The sequence below is a fragment of the Balaenoptera borealis genome (genome assembly GCF_965194805.1).
Source record: "Balaenoptera borealis genome assembly, chromosome: 19".
NCBI lineage: Eukaryota > Metazoa > Chordata > Mammalia > Artiodactyla > Balaenopteridae > Balaenoptera > Balaenoptera borealis.
Window position 1 is genome coordinate 19,933,813 of NC_138878.1, and position 17,800 is coordinate 19,951,612.

General features: G+C 40.5%; 1 protein-coding gene across 3 annotated transcripts in view; it reads right to left on the reverse strand.

Moving 5' to 3' along the window:
* LOC309617194 (uncharacterized protein) overlaps positions 1-17,800 on the reverse strand; it is a 549,153-nt gene that overhangs the window by 242,234 nt on the left and 289,119 nt on the right. The window lies entirely within an intron of this gene.

Below are 17,800 nucleotides of genomic sequence, written 5' to 3' on the forward strand. Positions count from 1 at the left end.
ATCCACATTTTTTGATATTAGATTTTCATTTCAATAATACAAATTATTCTCTAAAACCTCTACTTCTGATGAAAAGGAGATGGATACAAATGACTGCACTAAATGGACATAATGAAGGGAAATGGCAACTTGGTCTCGTCCAATCTTGCCCAAGTACTGGGGAGAAAGAAGCTCTAACCATTGGCCTCCACCATAGGTTATCTTGGAGAAGGAAGGGTCAGCTTGATACCCTACTGCAGGGATCTCAAGTTCAGCACTATGACATTTTGAGTCAGCCCTTTTTTGTGGGGTCTGTCCTGTGGATTATGTAGCACCCTACATCCTGCAGGATGTGTAGCAGCACCTCTCAGCCTCTATCCATTAAATACCACCAGCACACTCCTTCCAAACTGTGACAACCAAAGATGTCTCCAGATATTTCCAAATGTCCCCTGAGGGGCAAAATCATCCCTGGTTGAGAACCAGTGCCTTAGGTATTCGTTTCCTTTCATTTGGCCTCCATGGTCTTCCTGTAGCCTTTTAATATTAATTTGATATTAATATGATTGTCCTAGAGTACTTTTCCTACTGGGAAGAGGGCATCTACCCAGCCAACACAAGGGTGACCCTTGGGACAAGGATGTTTTTATTTCTCAATGGAAGTGGACCACTTGAGATTTACATGGATCAGTCAGCCTGGTGGGAATTTCTCATTTTTAAGTACATACTCCAGGGACAGCATGGGACATGACACAGTGCTCAGAACCTGGCATCAAGCAGACAGACCATGTCTTCCCATTTACTAGGTTCATTTACCTCTCAACCTTGACTTTATCATCTCTAAATGAAAATAATAATAGTTATTTTGACAAATTGCATTGAGGATTAGAAAAGAAAGTAAGTCATTAAGAAATTTTAGGATAATTTTAGAAATATCATTATTTAGATTAGAAAAGAAAGTAAATCATTAAGAAATTTTAGGATAACCCCAAGGAGTTTATAAGGTGGAGTAGGTGGGTATAGAGACATACAAACATGAAGGCAGTGTTGGGTGAGAGGTTGCATGAGTATTTCCCTGCTCCAGATTAGATTGGCTTTTCCCAGTAGATGCTTCCTAGCTCCCTGTACCTCTCTCAGTATTGCATTCATCACAGTTTAAGCGATCTTCCACCAAGACTATAGGTTAAGAGAGCATGGATTAGGTCACTGCAATATCCCTAGTACCTGCATGGTGTCTGGCTTACATTAGGCACTCAAAAAATAATTTTTAAAATAATTAAATGAAGAAATAACTTTTGAATGTACAGGGTGTGACGAAAACACAGGGGAGAGAATAATGAATTCTGCCTGATTCGGGGCAGAAATACAGTCAAGAAAGTGGCTACATTTGTGTTGCATCTTGAAAGAGGAAAAGAATTTCCCTAGGCAGAAATAAATACGAAGGACGTTCCAGGCAAAGGCGAGTACATACTAAGGCCTGACTGTGAAAAGCCTTGTGTCCCATGTTATATGGTTTGGAATTCAACCTGAAAACCACAGAGGCTCTCACTGAGATGTTTAAAAGTAGAACTGTCATTCTCAAATTCATAAACGTTGCCATGAAGTCTCTGACTACTTTTTAACAAAAACTGTGGTTTAAATATGGAAAAGATCATGCATATATAAAAGTAGAAGGAAGAGTATAATGAATCCCCACCTTATCCATCATTTAGTTTCAAAATATATTAGCTCTTAGCAATCTCTGCCTCATTTGTAACCCTATCCACTTTCCTTATCTTGGGTAATTTTGAAGCAAGTTCCAGACACCAATTTATTTCATCTGTAAATATCTCCTTTTCTATCTCTAAAAGCAAAAGACTATGATGTCAACACAACCATAATCCTATAATTAAATTTCCCTCTCTCTCTCTCCCCCCAGCTTACCCCAAGGAGTTTATAAGGTGGAGTAGGTTGGTATAGAGACATACAAACATAAAGGTAGTGTTAGGTGAGAGGTTCCATGAGTATTTCTTGGCTCCAGATTAGATTGGCTTTTCCCAGTAGTTGTTTCCTAGCTCCCTGTACATGCATCAAAAGAAGTCCATATTTGAGGCATCCCTATGTAAAAGTTAATGTTTATTTTATGTCACTGGTGTCCAGAAGTACGTGGTGAGGAATCACTGATTTTTAAAATGGAGTCAATATGGATTTGAGGTTGGACACAGACATCTCTGCTTGAGAAGGTGTGTCTCTCTTTGTCAAGGACTCTAGCAGTGGATTAATTATGGGAAGGACTTTGCTGAGCCTTGGAAGGTGAAAAGGAGGACAACCAATGATTCATCCAAGCTTTGCTCATGTGAGTTATGGAAGAATATTATTCAGGTTGAACTGTTATAAATGGAGGGAAAGAGGTAGATTGTAAAAAAAATTAAATTTGAAAGAGACAAACTTACGGGTTCTGTGTGAAGTAGAACTCTACAAACATATTACCTATAATATATATATAGATATATTTATAGTATGTAGACAAATACACATAGATAAGTGTGACAAATTTCTCTTTAAAAATCTAGTAGAAAGTTGTAGTATTACAGCTCAGAAGCTAGAGAAAGAAAGAAAGAATCTTTATTGGGTATTATCATAGGCAAAATATTTTGCACACTTGATCTTATTTCAATCTTTCCAAAGACCCTATGAGGATTACAGCTGAGGAGACGAAGGCCCCATGCAGTTAAATAATTTTCCAAAGTTTACTCACAAGAAGTAGGGAGGCTGGAACACAAGGCTAAGTCTGCAACTCTTCATTACTTGTGTCCCCACTATACCTCCTGAGTTTAAAATACATTGATGGTTTCCCCCACTACTGCAATAGATTTGTGTCTCAAATCCAGTTGTTCTCAACAAAGAGCCACAAGACTCTGAGAATCTGGACCAAGTTTTATTTTTCATTAAATGGAATTATGAGACTAAACAAGAACTACTGCTAACATAAAATACAAAGCACACTTCTGCTCAGGAATGAGTCCGAAATCCAAGGAAAAACCAAACCAAGCCACAACTAATAACTAGATTTTTTTTTGGCTGAAGCAATGATAGAAGCATTACTTACTATTGATGTTCTACTCATGGGGTTGAGGCAGAGCCTGGAGAACTCTTGGATCTTTTATTGGAACAGTAATTATCCCGTGCCAGAGACAGAAGGATCTCTTTTGTTTGTAAGACAAACTACTTGGGTTACCTTATCATGACTCTATCAGGATCTAGGAAGTATAATCTTAATGTAATTGTGAAATGAAGATGTAATTTGAGGATCCTCCATTATGTTGTAGAGTTTCCTCTACATTACTTAAAGTATTTTGTGAACAGTAACTAAATTATTTTATAATTGACAGAAATCCTGTCTCCGTCTATTCTCTGACAAATTACCCTAGCCAATATATATATTTAAAAATCTTTGGACATAAATCAAATTGATAAAGATATTTTAAACAGAAAAACTGAGCACTCCCCAAATGTTTCTAGATCCTTTCAAAGAATAGAACTGATAAAATATGTCTATTTTATACGTCGTAAGTCTAATTTTACCTGACCTCCTCAGCCTTGTCTTCATGTTCTTTCTTTTATACTGGAAACCCTGTTTCCTGACATAACTAACATTATGACTCATTTATTTTTCTGTAACATTTACCAGTCTACGTGAGGATGTCAGCTCTACCTTCATATTATTTGACTTGGTAAAAGTCAGTGGCACACGTTCTGATCCTCAAAAGTAAGAGAATCATTCCCAGATGTTTGGGGATGGTCTTTGGGGTTTGGACTCAGCAGACCTCAGCACACCCATATGGGACTCCCAGCTCTCCCAGGTCTACTGAGGTTGCACAATTCTCTTCTAATGTGTTTTAGCTGCAGTGAGAGATCAGGCTTCCCTGAAAGACATGGACATCGTCATTGTCGGTCTCTCTGCAAGGAGGCTGAACGAACGACCATAGGCAATGAGAATTCTGACTCACTCACTGGCTGAAATCACTTAACCTCTCTGAATGTCAGTATGTTCACCTGTGGGGTTATACCAACCACACACATTTGTGAGGATTAAATAAAATCTTTAAAGTAAAAGCAATTCTGTTAGTGTGGAAGCCAAGTAACTATAGGTGAGAAGTTGCACTTGCCTAGAAACCTTTCTACAAACTATATCTATATTTTTTAAATGAGTGACTTAACTCTTAACTTTACAGAAGTAACTAGGTTCAAAGCTTCCTGAGCATGGGCACTGTTTTATTTTTTGTTCATCCCAGAAATCTCAGGGTCTAGCACATTGACTGGCACAGCACAGGATCGCAAAGTCATAGCTTCTGAGTAAGAAGAAACATCAATCAATCATCAGTTATTTATTGATTGCTTACAATGCACATGTGTGTGGAGCAGATGGGAAATATATGGCTGCTTTACTGCTCTATTGCAAGCTCTGTGAAAACAGTAACCCCACCTAACTGGCTCAGCTCTTTCTCTATAGATCTATAGTATCCAAAACAGTTTCTGGCATAATATAGATGCTAATAAATATGGATGGAGTGAATGAGTACTTCTATCAAGTGTCTATGAGGGTCGTAGGGAGAAAGCATACATTAAAATTTTGAGAGTCACTCAGTCCCAATCTGTGGGTCTTGGAGATACAGAGGTGGAAGGCTTTCAAGGGGAACAGAAGGGCTTCATAGAAGAGGTAGGAACCCGTTAGTATGATCACAGGAATAGGCTTTTGGGAAGTGGAAAAGAAGCAGGATGGCCATCTCTGAAGGGAACAGCAGGTGCAAACACAGAGAAGTGGATGCAAGAAGGGTGTGCATGGAGAGAGATGTATAGCAACAGGGCCACTCCACAGCATCCCTTGGAGGAGCCTTTGTCCCTGATGGAGATCTTACTCTGTTCTGTCCTGGATTGATGGATGGGACCAGCCATTTACATTCTCTCAATCTCAGCAGTTCTGTGACATCCTAGTTGTAGCACTTAGCACAGAGGGCCCTGTATATGACAGTGTCTCTAAGATTTTTGAAACATGAAAATTGCCATTTGAAACCCTTAAATTGTTTTCTGTCTCTCAGGCTTAAATTTGCATTTATCATTGTAGAAGAGTGTCTCTCTTTCCATGGAAATCACTTCAAGGGTTTCTTAGATACTAAAACGTTAAACAAAGTTCCACCCAAAGAGCCTGGAGAAAATGCAAACCTTGACCCACTTGAATGCCGGTGTTTTAGGCAGACAGCAAGTTCTACTAAGCCAAGCAGCTGACCATTCTGTAGCTCTGGGGGAAGAAATTATGTTTTTATTGTATATATATATATATATCAATTTACTTTAGAGTTATGAGTGTTCTTTGGAATCTATTGCTAGAGATGTAGAATACTGCTGTGAGGACGTGTAGGCACATGCTTAACCTCTTTCCATTGAAACAAAGGCAGTGAAACTCAAATATACTGGGTATGATACAACATAGATTTAGTTTTTTGAGATGCAAAATGTGGTGTCATTTAACACCAGTTAAAGTACTGAGGTTGCACAATTCTTTTCTAATGTGTTTCTAACTCTGAAGGTGACTCTTAAGTTCCATGAGGAAAGGCAGCTATGCTGGAGGGAAGAAAAACCGTTTTCATCTCTCTGGTCCTCACTGCATTCGAGACCTGGATCTCTGAAGAGCAGACGTGCTCAGGATACCGTCTATGGGAGGAGATGGACTGTCCCATCATTCTAGCCCCACATGGTAGTCACAGGCGAGGTAAGGCGGCGGGCCAATGCCATTGGTTGTCACCTGCACTGTAGTTAAGAGTGTAGACTCTGAAGTCAGATGGCCTGAATTCAAGTTCTGACTTGACCCTTTGCTATTGGATCAAGGTGGGCAAGTCACTTTACCTCTCTATGCTTCGTTTTTTTATGTATTAGAATAAGGATAACAATAGCATCTGCCTATACGATGATGGGCGACTGAGGTAATACATGCAAGTCTCCCTTACTATGCTCTATTTCTTCTCGCTATAGCACATATCATGTTATAATCTATAGCTTTTTAATTTTAATTTTTTACTGAAGTATAGTTGATTTATAGTGTTTCAGGTATACAGCAAAGTGATTCAGTTATACATACATATACTTTTCCATATTCTTTTCAATTATAAGTTACTATAAGATATTGAGTATAGTTCCCTGTGCTATACAGTAAATCCTTGCTGTTTATCTGTTTTATATATAGTAATCTGTATCTGTTAATCCCAAATTCCAAATGTATCCCTCCCCCCCTTCCCCTTTGGGAACCATAAGTTTGTTCTCTATGTCTGTGAATCTATCTCTGTTTTGTAAATAAGTTCGTTTGTATCATTATTTTAGATTCCACATATAAGTGATATCATATGATATATGTCTTTCTCTGTCTGACTTACTTCACTTAGTATGATAATCTCTAGGTCCATTCACGTTGCTGCAAGTGGCATTATTTCATTCTTTTTATGGCTGAGTAATGGACAAAGAAGATGTGGTATACATACACATATATACACATATAACGGAATATTACTCAGCCATATAATCTATAGTTTTTTACACTTTTTTTGGTCTCTTTCTCCTCATGGAAATATAAACACAGTGCAGGGATTTTTGATTAATCACTAGTATAAAGTTTTTTGTATTACTCATAGTACAGTGCCCAGCCCACAGCAGGTGCTTAATAAATGTTTCTTGACTGCATAAAGCACTTAGAGGATGCTCAACAAATGTAAGTGGTCATTATCATTGCTCTTTCTTCCCTTCTGTTACTCAGAGTGTCCAGGAAAGTCTTGTACATGTGAGCCTGGTCTCTGGTGTGTGTGGAACAACACAGAGGAACCTATTTCATGGTTGAGACACAATGGCCCTACCACCACCACGGTGGCACCGTCCTGCCTGCACCACAGGAGAACCACTGGAAATCACAGAAGCCCCACTATGGAATTTTGTCCAGTTTATAAGCCAGCAAAGTCTGGACATTTACCTTATACAAGGTAAGAGGAAAAAAAAGAAAGCTAATGCTACTTTATTTTTTTTCTACCAGGGATATAGAGCTTATCCCAATAGTGTTACAAGGAGGGAAGGTCTACAGTTACTTCTTATCTCCGGTGGCAGATGTTTTGTCTCACCTTTGAGATAACAAGATAATAGATAATGATAATATTAATAATGACAAAAGTGTAGCTGATACAATACTCTTCCAAGCCCTTCACGTGCATTATCACATTTAATCCCAACAAGTCGAAGTTAGGTAGTCATGTGATCATTTTAGATGAGGAAACTGAGGCCCAGGAGGTGCAGTGATGTGCCCACCGTCGCTCAGTGAGGGAGGCACAGGAAGAGGAAGCAGACCGTGTGTGTGGCTCATAAACACAGTATTACACTGACTCTAAATCTAGGCATGGGTCCAGCTTTTGAAGGCGGGTGATGATGAGGGAAAGGCATGTAAACCACCACTCACAGAACAGGGCTTTAGGAGGTGGGGTAAGAGGCCCTGAGTGTGGGGAACTGAACACGCCTAGGAAACGAAGAGGTTTTCTAGAAGCGGTGACATTTCCTAGAGACAGCAGGATGGAAGCATCAGTATTTCATAGGCCAAGAACATGCACACAGGGCAAGTGAAGAGGTTCCACAGGCAGCAGCACGTCACAGACAGAGATGTGAAAGATGCTGTTGCTTCCAGGGGATGCTGAAATGGACGACTGGCCTATATTTCGGTCTGGGCTGTCTAAATGATTATGTGCATAGAAATCAGCTTTGAAGCTGTTGAAAAATGCAGCTTCCTGGGACTCATTAGGTCCAAGGACAGAGCTCAGGAGTCTCATTTTAGCAAGAACTCCAAGTCCTCTGATGATATCTTGTGGATCACATTTCGGGAAATGTGGCTACTTATGGCTTTTAGGAAAGGATAAAATAATGAATGTGGTCAGATCCCTGTTTTATAAAAACCCTCTCATGGGGCATGAAGGATGCCCTAGAAGAGAAGAGCTGAGTCAGGGGAGCTCCTAGAAGGCTGACCCAAGAGTCCAGGTGAGAGAGGCACGTGCCTGGACCCACGCAGGGCTGAGGAGGTAGGGGGTCTCATGGAAGCAGGCTCAGAGCTACGGGCGGCTTCCCTTGTCTGAGAGTCTTCATTCAGTCAAGTCATGACCACTGGCTGGGGCAGTGGGCAGGAAGGTTGGCATCTGCTAGAGGAAAACTCCATGTCAGCAACAGGAATGAAATATGCCCTGGAACAAAAGGCCGCTGACATGCAAGCAGGGTAATTCAATCAGCAGTATTTTGAGAAGGAGAGTTGTTCAACTTTCATGATATTTCAACTTTCTGATAACATTCTGAGATATTTCACAGACACCCTTGATTAACTCAGCAGCAGGCAATGCCACAGAGGAGGCACCACATCATCATTTCAAAGGATGAAGTGGGTTGTATTCATTACTCAATATCTACAGAGAATGTACTATGGTGGTTAGAAACAGTGGCAGGGGCAAAAATGGCTTGGATTCAGCAGGCCCTTTGGGGTGGCAGTGATGGAAGAGAATAACACAATTAACGATGCAAATGGGCTCTAGGTGAGGCCCAGGTAAAACTTTACAAGTGTTCAGAGGTAGGAGAGATGGCTCCTGGCTGGGATGATAATCCAAGAGGCTGTGGGTCTTGGAAGAGGGACCCGGTTGTGCATGCAGAGATTAGATAGGGAAGAGGTTTTAGGCTGAGGAAATAGCTTTAGAGCATGACTAGGGATAGCCAAATGGGGACTGAAGAAATAGGGCACAGAAGCTCACATAAACTGAAGCTTAGGGTTCATAAATGGGTGAAGGATTGGAAAAAACAAGTAAACTACATATACCGAGCACTCACCACGTGCTGGAAGTGCTCTAAGTGCCTTGAATGTATTGACTCTGAATCTTATGGGATGGCTCTCAAGCCTGCCAGACAGAAGGGTTGAAGGCCTTGAACACTGGGCTAATAAGCTGGGGTTTATTCCTCAGGATGGTGATCTCAAACTGCTCTGCACTGCCCTCGTGTTCCATGGAGGTGCTTTGGAGGTGCTTTGGAGGTGCTCTGGGGCATGAGGAAGGGAATCCAAAGGGCAAAGGTCCCCCTCTTCTAAAGTCTAAACTAAAGATGACCTGCTCCCAGCGATTTGATTTTCTAGGCTTCTAAGTAAGGTTTTGCTCGGAGAAAATATTACTCTCATAATTTTTTAAGTCTGTAAATTATTTGGAGTAGTGGAATGTCACGATAAAAGTTGAACATATAAACACAAGATGAATCTAGGAGTATGTGTAGGATGACCTAAAGGGGAAAGTCAGCTTAAAAGTTGTTTAAGTAGTCCAGGCAAGAGATACTAGAACCCAGTGCTGGGGCAATGACAGTGGTTATGGATGGATCTAGAGGGAAGGCATAGGTGGGCTCCAGATGACTTGGAAACTGAGTGGGGAGTGCAGAGAAGGAGGACAGGGGGCAGGATGGCTCTGATGTGAGCAGACCAAGCAGTGTGCAAGGGATGAAAGGAGGAGCTCAGGTGTGGGTGTAATCAAGTTCCATCTCATCACGCTTCCCAATCTTCTCTGTGCAGAGGAGTCAGCTCTGCCACTGGGAAGGACTCTGCAGTTATTCTACCCCCAGCATGGCATTTCTGATGAAGTAAGGACTTGATAAATCTGTACTGACTTAATTTCACTATCCCATGACATGATCTCAAGCTCAAGTTTTAGACAAGGTAGAGACAGAAGGTGCCTTTGCTTTTGACTTGAAATAGATGGAGGAAATGAGACAAGCTTCCAGGCAGCTCTTGGGGCATGGGTTCATAAGGCAGAGTGATGCATCAGAGAAAGAAATGGTTTTTGCAACTAGAAGGACTTAGTTTCCAATCTTGCCTTGTCCATTTTCAGATGTGCCACTTTGGGAAAGTTTTCTTAACTGTTCAGTATCTGTTTTTGCATTTTTTTAAACGAGAGAAATAATATAAGTCCTCCTAAAATGTTCTGATAATACACCATGATAATTTATGTAATGCTCAGAATACTGCTTGGGTATTCAGTAAGTGCCATGAGAATATTAACACTGCCACCCTCACCAGACCATTCCAGAAATAGTTCCCACTCATACCCCTATCTGTGTCCAAGGTCATATAGCTTAACATACTTAAGGAGTGTTTGTGTATATGGAAGGCTAACTAGGTAAATTAATGATAACATCCATGATATTCTCTAAAGTGGGTGCAAAGGTGATAAATCCAGTATGCCAAGCTGTGAATGAAGGTTACAGTCAGCTCAGTACTGGAAAGAGGTAAAACCCTCACAGATGAGAGAACTCCACCAAGGGCATGGCATTTTATGATAGGTGCCATGTGGGAGGTCAGAAATCTCAGAGAATTGAGGTCATTTCATAAAGTGCTTTGTCTTTATTTTTTTGCATAAGTATTTAGGATTTTTAGTATACTTCAGATGTGATTTTTTTCCTTCACTTTTGTTTTCTGAAGAAGGGTATATACATCAATATATATGTATATAACTTGATTTTGTAAAAAAAAAAAAAAAAAACAAAAGGTCCAGCTTCTTGAATTAAAAACAGTAATTGCGAAGCACTCGGAGGCAAAGTCAAATTCTGAGGATTAATATCAATGCCATTTGTAATTTGCATAGACTACAAAAGTAATCAATCTTGCATTGTTTTAAGTTCAATGAGTACACAGCAGTTGATGACTTTGCCTGGGATAATCTTTTTCAAATGTTATTTTCAATTCAAAAGTGCCTTCCGAATAATACTGGATTTCCCTAGCATGACAATGGTATGCTGCCCAAGGAGGGCAGGTTTGCTGTGGAGATGAAGGGATGCTGCGGAAGCAGGGAGCTCCTGGGCTACCACCAGGTGTTCCACATGAATGATGAGGAAGCAGGCATCTACTGAGGTTGTATTTTCTGTTTCTCCAGGCACAATCAAGGCCTGGCACCAACCCCGAAGGAGGGCAGATTTAGGATATGAACAGGTCCTGCTTGTAGTTTGTTGAAGCTAGCTTGTATTGGCTTGCAAGATTCAATTGCTACATATTGAGACATTCTGGGAGCTAGTTGTTGAACTGTTGGTAGCCTGAAACAGAACATGTGGGGGTGTTTACACCAGGGAAAGAGGCAAACTCTACAGTAAGTAGCCAGGAAAGAATTGAAACCCAGGTCTGCCTAAACACATACCCTCAGTATCAGAGATCATCTTGAGGAGCATTTGTTGTCAGTGAGATGGATCTGAGCAAAGGAGTCCATTACCAATCTCTGCACATGCTTGAACTTTCCATTTCTCTCGACTCTTGAACAGAGGAAACAGAGGAAAAGAAACAGCCGTCCTCCTTCTTCATCTCACTTGGGGGAATAAAACCTGCCTCATCACACTCAGCTTCCCTATGAAGTGCAGCTAGGTTCTACCACGGCCATTTTAATGAGTTATTTCTACATTTTGACAGATTTTCTCAGACTATGATCTACCTCTGAAGTGCAATAACATCCCAGATGGCATCTTCAATGAGGTATATGAATGGCCATTAATTCCAAATCAATATGATTACTCAGAGTGAGCTGTGTGTGTGTGCAGAGTGCATCTGTGGGTGTTCCCAACAGCAGGCTTGCACGATTTAGAGAGGAGAGAGTTGGAGATTCTTTGAGGAAGCAGCTGCAGAGTGGGGAAACGGTTAGCAGGATGGGAAGGGAAGAATGACGAACGTGAGTTATCTTGTATTCTATGGGATGCACTTAATCCCCAAAGCAGAAACCAAAGAATCAGTATTTATTTATTCATTCACTTATTCCTTATCTTTTGTCCAACAAATATTTTTGAGCATTAATGGCACTATGTCATATGCTAAAAAGAGAAGAGTGAAAATGACACAGGTGGTCACTACCCTGGGGAGTTACCATATGGAGGAGATGGTTATCAAACTAATTATTACACACATAATGATTTAATTTCAACTGTAATAGGTGCTCCAGTGGAAAACAATGGGATGCAAGAAGACCAAATAACAGGGGATCCCACCTAGGCCTAGGTAATCAGATCAGACTTCCTGGAGGAAGTGATATTTAGCAGTGATTTGAAGGAAGAGGACTTGACCAGATGAAGAGAGAAGGGTAAAGAGATCTAGGAACATAAATGTGGATCAGAAAGGTTCTAGGTATGTTCAGGGAATGGAGAGAGCTGATGTGGCCGGTGTGTAGTGAGAAAAGAGAACCAGAGCCAGAGCAGAAGGCAGGGGGCAATCCTGCAAGGCCAGGTAAGTACCTTCTGGTGGGGCATTTATCCTAAGTTCAAATAACTAGAGGTGATGTGTTGAGGGTTTTGTTTTTAAAGTATGTCTTGGGCTACTGGGGAAAACTGGAAAGAGACAGGAGAGGAACATGAGAAGATCCTGGATCCTTGAACTCACTCTCATCCATTCATTCACAAATTCCTAGACATTCCTAAATGTCTCTACAGCCTGTGCCCACTCTGCCATCCTAAAACATTCTCTAAGAGAGTGATGCACAGAAGTGTAGGCACTGACCAAACAACAGACGGGTATGCAATTCTAGAAAAAGAACTTCTACTGGTTTACCGAGTCTTGATCTTCTTTTTCCTTATGCTGCATGACACACAGATGCAGATTTGCAGTGCCTTCCACAGACTGTTCCTGAATTTGTTTCTGTTATGTGTTTGGGGAATTAGTTATGCAATTTTTAGTAAAGGGACCTTGCACTGCTTTCTTCCTCACATGCCCCTCCACTTAAAATATTTCAACTGTGGCCATTTGTGTAGAGAAGCAAAGGGTCTCTACTTATAGAAGGGACAAGTAAGTCTTAGCAGTCCATACGATGCATGTATTCAGTCAACAGACCTGCATCAGTGCTAGATTTGGGGGTCTAATGATGAAAAAGCTGTCCCCTGTCCTTGGGGAGCTCACTGTCTGATGACCCATTCGATAATCCGATATGCAATGACATAAATGAAATGATAAAGGGATACATGGGATCTTAGGGGAGTAGAGAGGAAGAAGCCAGGAACTCAGCCTTAGAATCTTTCTGGAAGTACCAAAGCCTGTGCTGAAGTTTAATTCAGGAGTAGGTGTTAGCCATGGGAAAAGTGATTGGAGATTAAGGAGGGGACCACTCCAGCCACAAACAGAGGTGTGGAGGCAATAGACCCCCAGTGCCCAAATCTCCACTGAAGCACATGATCAAATGCATTTAACTATGTGCCTTTATATCTGTTCTTTTCCCTGAGAGTGTCAGTTTCAGAAGAGCACAATGCCATTCCCTCCACGGCTGTACTTTGTTGGGGCAATGTCTTATGACAGAAAGAGAGCAATCTGTGGGTCTCACAGAACTTGATTTGGTTCTCACCTCCCCCACTAGCTGTGTGACCTTGGACAAAGCCCTTTAAACTTTCAGCTTCAGTTTCCTCATCTGTGAAGTTGCGCAGTAAGGTTTGTGGGTGTTCACTTACAAGAGATTCTCTAGGCAAGGTACCAATGGCAAGAAGACACTCAGTGGATGTTGAAATGGATTGAGGTCATTTGATGATATATGATCCAGCTGATATTTATGTTCAGATATTTTTTTCATGTTTCTGGTTGTGTAAGCATAGTCTTAGATTGAAAACAACCTTGTAAGTGATTTAAGCGTGAGAACCAACCTTGAGGCAGTTGCTTCATCTGTAAAATGGAGAACTCTCTTTAGGTGTCCTTCCACCTCTGAAACCTGAAAACTCTGGTTCAAAGCCAACTCTAGTTAATGGAGCCACATGCTACTTCTTCCAGCAGACGGGTAAATCCATGTGGTCAGGGGACAAGAGGGACGCATTTACCAAGTAACTATTAACTTTTTATTGGGATCTTCAATGTAACATTGGGTATACTGGGTAATTTCCTTTTTTTACCATATGTCATTTGAATATTTATTTTCAATAGCAATGAAACTTAAAAAATTTCTCTCTAAATATTGGATATTGACAGTAATTGCTTGCAAAAAGGGGTTTTAGGTCATTCCACTAACTGGTTTTACATAATTGATTTGGGAATGTTTTACAAACTTGAATTCTGACACTTGTACCCAGAATGCAATTTATTTCATTGTATCCAGGAACTATCAATTTTAAGGTGTATCATTATTACATGTAATACTAAACAAGAAATATTTCTGCCAATTAAACTATGACACAGTGATTCCTCATCACTGTGAGTTTTTAAAAACTCACTGAAAGAGCTCTTTGAGACTTACTTAGACATAGATTTTGTCACGTGTTACTCTTGTGCATTTATTTTTAAAAGTGAAATAAATTGGTCAAGGTCTTAATAAAACTTCTTTATATTCAGAGTGAAAAATTTTCAGCATCACTTTTGAATTCAGAGTTATTGATAGCTGGTCTTTCCCATATCAAGACCACTGGTGATATAGCATTTCTTGGAAGAGGGAACCATTATTGTAATGGGGATTTCCCCCTAAACTACGGCTCCTCATTCTGCGACTTTTAATACATGTGAACAGGCAGTGGCAATTACATCAAGACTCCTGCCTGCCAGACTGACAGCATTCTGATTTCAGAGAAGTTAACATGTGAAAGAAAAAAAAAAGTAAGTCAAAGGTGTCTGAGAATTGCTGAAGAACAGTAAAAATATGGTGTAGAATGTAGCTGGGATTCATCAACTGGTCTGGGCTTATTTTAATCACTCTGGACCCAGATGATTGTACAGTGATGAGCCAGGAGCCATATTTTCAACTCCAGGATCAGTATTTCACTTTTTGAAGTTAGAAAAGGTCCATCATGACTGGTTTATTGTTCCTGTTAAAATTCCATTCTGGACCCCAAACTCTACAGCATCACTTAATGCTGATCAAATTACACCTTGGTGACATGCCCAGTGCCACATGACTCTTCCAAGAAAATGGGAACATTCATTTGGCAATAACAGTAACTACCAGAGTCCACATGATACAAAGGGAAACTTTTTTTCCCCTCTGATTTTATATTTTATCTCATCAATTTTCCCTTTCTATCTCACTTCAAAAATTGCTGCACAAATCTCTGGTGGAACTACGTGCGTTAGAAAGGCTTTTTCCTTACTTTCAGCTCCTACTATCTGTACTTCCCATTATGCACCTGACATACCAGGTAACTGAAATGACCTGCAGAAAGGGGCCTCTGGGAAGAACCTGGGCATAACATGGCAGCCCCTAAAACTACAGCAATATTTCCCGGTGTCTCCCTGGTGAATTATCCATGGTTTCTAACTAGCAAGATAACTGTATTCATTATAGCTTGCTCATCTATTCTTCTATATATTCAGCAAAACTTTATGGACCAGACTGTATATAGTTACCTAGGATATAGTGACATAAAGAAATATCCCTGCCTTCCACGAGTTCAGAATCTAGCAATAGAACATATAAGATAATCAAAGAAGTCAAAGCAGTGCTTTAAGTGCTAACATCAAAGTAAGTACAGGATATTATGAGAGTGGTGAAGGGGGCTGGGACACTCAGATAATAATAAGAGGTGGAAGGGGATCAGTCCTAAGAGGGGAAATGTAACATGAAATAAACGTGTACACATTAGGTTCAAAAACAGAACAGAGAGATCCCATGTATGCCTCATCCAGTTCCCCCTATGGTGGCATCTCACATAACCATTGTGCATTATCAAAGCCAGGAAGTCAGTATCAGCACAATACAATAACCAACATAGAAAAGGGAACCTTCTTACACTGTTGGTGGGAATGTAAATTGGTACAACCACTATGGAGAACAGTATGGAGGTTCCTTAAAAAACTAAAACTAGAGCTACCATATAATACAACAATCCCACCCCTGGGCATATAGCCGGAGAAAACCATAATCCGAAAGGATACATGCACCCCAGTGTACACTGCAGCACTATTTACAGTAGCCAAGACATGGAAGCAACCTAAATGTCCATTAACAGAAGAATGGATAAAGAAGATATGGTACATATATACAATGGAATATTACAAAGCCATAAAAAGAATGAAATCATGCCATTTGCAGCAATATGGATGGCCCTAGAGATTATCATACTAAGTGAAGTAAATCAGAGAAAGACAAATATCACATGATATCACTCATATATGAAACCTAATTTAAAAAATGAAACAAATGAACTTACTAACAAAACAGAAACAGACCTACAAATATCAAAACCAAACTTATGGTGACCAAAGGGGAAACGTGGTGGGGAGGGATAAATCAGGAGCTTGGGATGAACAAACACACACTACTACATTTAAGATATATAACCAACTACTGTAGAGCATGGGACCTACTGTATAGCACAGGGAACTCTACTCAATATTCTGGGATAACCTATATGAGAAAAGAATCTAAAAAAGAATACATATATGTTTATGTATAACTGAATCACTTTGCTGTACACCTGAAACTAACACAACATTGTAAATCAACTATAATCCAATAACATTAAAATTAAAAAAAAAACAATAACCAAGCTATAGACCTGATTCAAAATTCACCGATGTTTACATGTACTCATTTTGTCTTTGTATACAATGAATGCATTTTAAACCTGAGTGTTTTAATGCAGCAATTTGCAGAGCATGTAGAAAGAAGAAAAGTTCAGAATTCAAGCAAAAGTGTCCTTCCTTGTCCAATGTCCTTGTCAGTGTCCAATGAGCAGAGGTGACCTCACTCCAAAGGGTGGCAATGAGACAGGAGACAGACAAATCAAGAGCAATCAATCCCAAACCCCATGTGGGTGGAGTGCCACAGTCAGGCGCTGAGCCAGCTGTTGAGCACTGCCAGTAGCGCCCAGCATCATTCGTTTCATAACATGTCCCTGGTGTCAGGTGACACTGAGTTTCTATTTGAATTTTGATGAAAATGCTGATGTGGTACATTGGAAAGGTGCTTGGGCCTCCTCAAGGTCAGACCAACTAAGATCTGAATCCTAGATGACATTTACCAGCTCTGCAACCATAAGTAAATCACCTTATCTGAGTGGCAGCCTCTTCATCTGTGAAATGGGCACACAAAACAGCACCTCGCTGGAAGGAGGTAAGGCTTTGGGTCTTACCTGGGAATTAGTAGGTGCTCAATGAATGTGGAGTGTGATTCTATTGAACACTAACATTCTGCTGTGACCTTCACATTCTATATCCTAATGATCGTCCCAATGTTTACTGTTTTCTTTTAAACTATGGAGTGCCTGAGAGTTTGCAGAATTCCTAAGGATGACTTGCCTGAAGTTACACAAGTAGTAAGTGGCAGGGCCAGATCTAATCTCCCGTCTAATGATTTCAAATTCCATGTTCTTCCTGCTGTACCCAGCCATCTCCCAGGTGCCAAAGGGGTTGTCAAGATTCTGAGGAAGAGAGATGAAATACCTCTGGATAATTTGGGGGCAAAGGAAAGAAAGCTTTCAAGTTCATAACACAGTCCACCCTGGAGTGTGAGTTCATCCCTTCAGGGGGGCACCCAGGAGCGTATGACAGGCTGCTGAGTTTTGTTTTGGTTTATGGGTTTCCTGTGGCATAGAGAGGATATTTTTGTCCTTTCTCCTGTTCTCTGACAAGTCGTCTGTTTGGTTGCCCATTAACTGAGGATATATGGTGTGTTTCTCTTTTCTGCTGTAACCCGGAGTGTTAGAGTGAAAAGGTACCTAGAAAATAGATCTCTTTTTAGTTTCTGTTGAGAACCTGTTGTTTCTGGGGTAATTAGTAAACAGCCTGGCAAACGTTATTGGGCAGAGGACAAACAGGGAATATACATAATTATTTCTCCTAGTTAGAGACCAGAAGCTATGTCTGTCC